This window comes from Quercus suber, unplaced genomic scaffold (assembly GCF_002906115.3).
Source record: "Quercus suber isolate HL8 unplaced genomic scaffold, Cork oak 2.0 scaffold_248, whole genome shotgun sequence".
Classification (NCBI taxonomy): domain Eukaryota; kingdom Viridiplantae; phylum Streptophyta; class Magnoliopsida; order Fagales; family Fagaceae; genus Quercus; species Quercus suber.
This window is the reverse complement of record NW_027069704.1, coordinates 481581-488775: the sequence shown is the minus strand read 5'-3', so window position 1 is coordinate 488775 and position 7195 is coordinate 481581. Positions and strand designations below refer to the sequence as shown.

The 7195-nt window shown below is 32.2% G+C and overlaps 1 long non-coding RNA gene across 1 annotated transcript; it reads left to right on the top strand.

Annotated features, from left to right (window-relative positions):
• The first annotated feature begins 2838 nt into the window (after positions 1-2838).
• On the top strand, positions 2839-6956 carry LOC112019875 (uncharacterized). The gene is made up of 4 exons (XR_002883720.2): positions 2839-3048; positions 3185-3295; positions 3676-3800; positions 6830-6956. It is a non-coding gene; the product is annotated as an uncharacterized LOC112019875 (long non-coding RNA).
• The last annotated feature ends 239 nt before the right edge of the window (positions 6957-7195 follow it).

Genomic DNA, 7195 nt, shown 5'->3' with positions numbered 1-7195 from the left:
ATTTATTTGTGTCAACCTAATATGACCCACTTAACCCAACCCGTTTAACTTATATAATAAATAAATATTTATTTTATTTTAGATTTATCAAATACCTTTTATATCCAACATATATTTTAAATTAAAAAAAGAAAGTGAGTAATTACAAAAACTTACAATGGATATAATTGGAAATTGAAACTTTACAAACCCTAGATCTCTAAACCCTACAAACCCTAAATTTCTAAACCTTTTTATAAATATCTAATTTTATTTTTTTATTTCAGTTGTACTACTTACTCTACTATCTTATAGTCTCATGCCCAGTTCTTAAAGTCAAAGTCTCAAATTGGTTATTACTCTCTCTCTCTCTCTCTCTCTCTCTCTCTCTCTCTCTCTCTCTCTCTCTCTCTCTCTCTCTCTCTCTCTCTCTCTCTCTCTCTCTCTCTCTCTCTCTCATATGTTTAGTGAGTTTTAGAATTAAAGAAAACCATTTTCTTGGTGTTTCAAAATTCTATAGTAATTTTTCCTGCAGAATGTTTTTGTTTCATAAACTTTAGTCTACTGTTTGCTCTAATTCTTTCAATATTGATGCTTAGCATTTGGCGAGTTCTGAGGATATTATATTTTTGTTAACTATGTTATTTTATTTTTGTTAAACTATGTTATTTTGAATTTGGGTTGAAGTGTATGCACTGTTTTTGGGATGTAAAAAAAAGTATTTCTAGATTGATGTTATATTTAATATTATGCAAGTTGAAATGAGTTGTGTTACATTCGTGTCAACCTAACACGACTCGTTTATTAAGCGTGTCAAATTGATCAGGTTAGGATTGAGCTATTTAGTCGAATACCCCTACCTTGACACGACATGAACTCGACACGCTAACTTTAATTGACACCCCTAGTCTGGAGTTAGAGCATAGATTTAAGAAGGGTTTAGACACTCAATTTTGCCTAACCAATCAATTAGCTTCCACTTGTGTTACATGCACCTCTTTTTATTTAAGAAAAATATTAAGGAGATTCTATATTCATTTTTTGAGAAACAAAAGGGTTTAGAGAGAGAGAGAGAGAGAGAGAGAGAGAGAGAGAAGTTGGCAAATTTTATCTTGCTACCTTTACTCACACAATTAATTTTTAAGAGGTAGGATGCTCATCAACCTTAAATACCTTTAACAAGAGGGATAATTTAAGTAGAATTGATTACAAACAAGGACAAAGTATATTTAATTCAAAACAGTCATGAAATGGTAATATTGTTATCCTCGGGTTTAGTCTAAGATAGGGGTTATAGGTAATTTCTCTGTCTAGAAAAAAATGTCTCCTTCAATCTAGGGGCTTCTTGGCTTTATATAATTAGCAAAGATGTATTTGAACCCTACATTTGGACGGTTAGGATTAGATTTTCCTGATACTTGTCCTATCAGGGTCTTACTAGAAAGTTTTTACACTGAGGTATGAACTGCATGGAATCATGGATACTGTTCATAAGTCATTTCCTCATTAATACAGCCAGCTAAGTGGTTGCAGTACATTTAATGCGGAGGGGATGGTTGCTTTATCCCTCCTCTTTCCTTTCTTCTTTGTTCAACACCAAGTAACTCTTTTCACCCTCGGTCTGCACCCAACTTACTTTAGCTTTGGTTCTTGGCTTGCTGAGAGTAAGTTGGCGTCCTCAAAGTCCTCGTCTATTGTAGTCTTTTTGCTTTTGCACAAGGTCGCTAGTATTTTTCCAAGGACATTTTGTTGCTGTTTCTTGAGATTTGTTTCCTCGGTACCGTCCTTAATCACTTTATTTGTATTCTTAGATTCTTGTCCCCTCACAAAATATATATATATATATATATATTTCTCTCATTTAAAATGATAAAAGAGAAGTTAGTTTTTAATTAAAACAAGTCAATGTTATTATGGACATATATTCGATTTACTTGAATATTCTTGGACAATGTTTTTTTATGTAAAAAAAAAAAATAGTTATTCTGAAATATATATACTACCTTTTTTAAAATTTAAACCTAGTTTATCAAAATTCATATAAAATAAATTGCACTGAATAATGTAAAAAACCTCTCAATCAACGCCTAAAGTTCTGCTTCTAGGAACTTGTACATTTTGGATACATGCATTTATACATTTAATATGAGCACACGTATTAACCCCCGTAATTCACGCGGCGGCGGGACCTTGTATTTAGTTCCTATATATTGACATTGAAAATTACTTGTCAACGACGTAAGTCATAAAATACAAATGAAGAAAGAATCAAAAACCCTAATCGAAGAAGACTTTAGTACATTACAAGAGATGGTTTCAAATACGCTGGGTATCGGTTCCACGATGAAGTTATGACTACTATTATCTGTTTAGTGATAAAATCCAAAATTTTTACAGTATAAAGGCGAAAGTAAAATTCATGCAAACTATAAGGATAGATCAAACATTACTTTAGTATTTACTTTTGTAATCCTTAAGTTTTAAAAAACTATTTTATCTCATACAAATGACATAAAGAAATAACAAGAAAATGGTAAACTCCTAGGATGTTTGAAAATAATGACATGTGACAATCTAATCTAATCTAATACTATATATAATAGCAGAAGCCTTTTACCAGGTGCTGACACGTAAGGCAAAATAACCCCTTAAAATACTGACACGTGTAGATTTAATCTTAAAAAATTCGTACGGTGTATCACTTGCTTGGTAACGGTACAACATTTAAAAAAGCGCACGATACATTGTTTGGTAACTCTAACACACCGTTTAAAAGCAATAAACTATAATGTTTCACTACGTGAAAATACTGTTTGGAGGCCTCCTGGTATAAAAGGAAACTAACCGCTTAAAAAAGAAAAAAAAAAAGAAAAAAAAAGAAAGATTGCTACGGAGAAAAGAGAGACAGATCGAGAGAAAAGAGAGAGAGAAATAGAGAGGCGGAGATAGAGAGAAGGGCGCCTCTGCCATCATCGTAATGACGCCTCTGCCATCAGCGTAAGGGCGCCACCCAGATCTTCTGCCATAACCGTAACCCTCCATTCACTACCCAACTATCGGAATCGCTAGGTAAAGTTCTATTTTAAATTTAAAAATTTAGGGTTTTTGGTTTTTATTTGGAGAATCAGTTTGGTGTTAATTATGATTTAGATTGGTATTTTTGGTCAGATTTCGTTTTGATTAATAGATTGGCATTTTGGGTCAGAAATAGAGAGAGGCGATGAAACAGAGAGAGGCCGAGAAAGAGAGAGGCGATGAAATAGAGAGAGGATGAGGCCTGGGACAAGGAGGAAGAAACAAAGAAAGAGGTAGAACGGTAAACACTGCATCGATTGGGCACCGTACATTGTTCTGTTTTTTTTTTTTCCCCATTTTTTAGATTTGGGTATGAAATGTTACTTTTGATTGAGTTTTTTTGTTGGATAGGTTAGATTTGATTCGTTTTTGTTTTGGGTTTTTGGATTCTCTGTCAAAACGTTTTTTTGTCAAATTTATAAACATGCAAAAACTCTCTACTGTTTTTTGTTTTCTGAAACTTCTCACCGTTGAGTTTCCCCTGTTGACGTCTAGGATTCTTCTTTGACCCCTTTTGAAAAATAGCCGGCTTTATTCTCTTTCTTTGATGCTTTCGTCTCAAATTATCATCTCTGGTTCTTACAAAAACAAAACAGTCGTTCTGTCATTTTTTTTCTACAGTTTGGCGTGGACTACAAAAAAGCATAGGCGTAGGGGAGATGGAGAGACATCTCAGGCCAGCACCACTGTCGGACTCTAACCACCAAAAAAATTGCATCCCTCAACCGGCGGTACACTGTTACAGGGTGAGTTTTCTTTTTTTGCTTTATTGTTTTTTTTTTTTTTTTCATTTTTTTTTAATTATAAATTTTTAAAAGAAAAAACCAAAATCTTACTATAAAAAAGATTTATGTTTGGTAGTTATGGTATTTGCTTTGCTTTGATTTAGGCATTTCGGTTATTTATGGTATCAATAATGGTTTTTCCCTCAACCAAACCTTAAACCCATTCTTTCAACACAGACAAGCAAAAGAAATAATGTGGCTTTATCATATGGCTGATTAAGCAAACAGGTTCACTATTTTTCCTACCATTCTGTCACCATGTCGAAACCTTTACCGGTAAGGTTTTTTGATTTGTTTTAAAATATTATCATTTAAATATGATTTAGGCTTGGGGATTTCAATTGAATTGATTTTGATTTAGGCTCAGGTTTGGGTATGTAATTTTTGGAATGTTAAATTCTTTAAAATAAATCATGTTTAAGGTTTCAGATATGCTCTTGATTTTTTATTTTTTTATTTGTTCTTCACAATGTTCTTTAAAATATATGTTTCCTTAAATTTGAAGTTAATTAGTTTATTTAGTCCAACTCAAGTACGGAATAACTTTTTATTTATTTATTTATTGTTATTGTTACAAGGATAGATTTTTTAGCTATCTGAATTCTGGGCTGTACATGAACCACTAACAAATGCAGAATCAAGGTTTGATTCGTTGTGGTCCAAAACTTCATTTTTCAAATTGAAATTTTCACTGAACTTCTGCATTACTTTTTACAATTCAACCCATATTTTCAATGTTTTCTTAGGCTTCGTTTGCAGTATTTCTTTCATCTTTCTCTGCTGCAATTTAAAATTGCTATGCTTTTTTTTTTTTTTTTTGAGCAATCAGAAATAATGGCTGCAATTATATGGATTGTCCTCTTTGCACAAGAGATTGTATGAAATTATTGCTCTTCATAGATTATACAAATATTGTCAAAATATTTTTGCAAACCACACAAATTGGTTTGCATTTGGCCAACTACAAGTTTTGGTATGAATTTAAAAAATGACCAGCTCATATAAATTAAATTTTAGGAGTGTCAACTTTCCTAGAAGTTCGTGCCCTCTTATGTTAATAGACTATAATTTTCATACTTGAGGAAAATTAATCTTTAATTTCATTAATTTAGTTTCTGTTGTCTTAAGTAGCATGGGCTCGATGAGTTTCTTAGAGGAATCCACACATTTTACAAGATTCCACTCAACGGCATTATTTCAACTTAGCTCTTTGAACAATATTACGTATTATTTGCATTTCCTATTGCATACTAAAGTTAAGGACACTATGCTTTGCTGATGAAATAGACCACCTCATATGTTCTGAAAATAAAAAACACAAGAACATGATTTGATTGTTATAGTTGCTTTTATTAGTTTAAATTTTAAAGAGGATTCTCCTTGCTATTACTTTTTGGCTTTTATTATACTTTTATAGAAGCTATTATATTCAGCTGTACCATGCTTTGCTAAATCTGGTACAAATATTTCAAATATGTGATAGAAATTATCATATACAAGGTACTTTCTCCGTTTCTTTTTTACCTTTTACAATTCAGTGCACATGCCAAGTCTTAATGGTATTGATAATTGCTATATATTATCTTAGTTCATACTCTGTTAAGAGCATACCCAACTGCCTATTGAAAAAAAAAATGCGTTGTCTCACCAAAAGTCCATTTGATTTATTTTACATTACTACTCTTACAAGAGTCCTTACATCACATTCTTTATTTTACAATACACCATATTAAAATAATATATATTTTTTTTTTACACCTAACACAAGTCATGCGTGTTTGAGTGACAGAAAAAGAATTAAAAAGGATTATGTGTGTTTGAGATGAGAGATTGAGTAAGAGAGAGAATAAACAAAGGAAAAGAAAGAATGCATAGGCTATACAGTATCATCTAAAGATACATGATACTATAAGAATGTTTAAATTTTGCTACAGGAATGCGAGACTGGTTATGTAAGGCTTCTTTTTCCTATTTTTATTTTTATTTATTTATTTTTTATTTATGTAAATCTTTACATACTTTGCATTTCACCCAGTTTTAAAGGACCAGATGAGCATAGAAGTAATACAATGTTTGAATGGATTATATAAAAGATCTCAGATTTAGTAAGAGATCTCAGATTTAGTTAAGAGATCTCAGATTTAGTATTAAGAAGAAGAGTACTAATTTTGAGAAAATCTTAGCGTAAAAGAGAAAAATGATGAAGTGTTTGGCTTAGCTGTTGTGGCTGTGATTTACTTCTTACCAATTATTATATTGCTGTTTGAACCTAACAGAATTTGTATTGCTTTTTTATTTCTTTGGATTCGTTGGTCAAAATATTTTGGTACCGTTTGATTTTGTAATTATGATATTGAAATATGCTATCATGATCTATATGTCTTATTAATTTTCTACTTAAAAAGTATCTACCAGTGGGTTATAGAATGAGTTAATGGAGTTTCATGATTTCATTCATTAGTATTTTAAAGAAGTTATTTACAGAATATTGTGTATATAAGTGCAAGAGTTCTTAACTCTCACTTACCATTCATCTAATAGTGAATAGGCCATTCTGATTTTATTGTGTCTGTAAGCTTTTGGAATTTTGTGTACATAAATTTATTTTATCAGTAGAATAAGTACATTAATGCCTCTATGCTTTGATTGAGATTTCCTTGATCTATTGATACATGGGTGAAGAGGGATGTTTGATTGTAAAAGGGGAGAGTTTTTATTTTGTTTTTGATATGATTTGTAGTGTAGTTTATGATCTGGGTTCAGTTCAGAAACTGAGGCCCCACTTGGTTGATGCCAAAAAATAAAATACGTGGATAAAACATATAAATTAATATATGTAAATATAAATGAAGTTCAGAAGCCAAAAATGCTACTCAGAGATAACAGAGGACTTTGTTTTTATCACTTTTCAGAACTATACTATAATCTCTAACATGTAACTTTTTGAATTCTGAACTAAATTTTATGGGGTGTGTATGGTTGTGGTGTAGTGGGTATTCTTTGCTTAGGGATCCGTAGTACACAAAGGACTTAACAATGATTTGGTCATTTAGTTGACTCCTTTTGCTGCCAGTCTGTACTTGCTGTCATGCTAGCAACATGGTTTTCAGACTCGGACCGGACCGTACGGTCCGACCGGGATAACCGGAAACCTCTCACTAACACGGTTTTTTTAACCACCAGAACCGTTCCATGCACAAAAAGCACGAAACCGTTCGAGCCGCGGTTGAACCGCCGGGATTTGAGAACCGTGAACGGTTCTCACGGTTCAGATCAACGCTTAAAAAAAAAAATATATATATTACAAGCTCACAGCACCTTATCACCATGGTTGAACCTTCAACCACTATGAGATG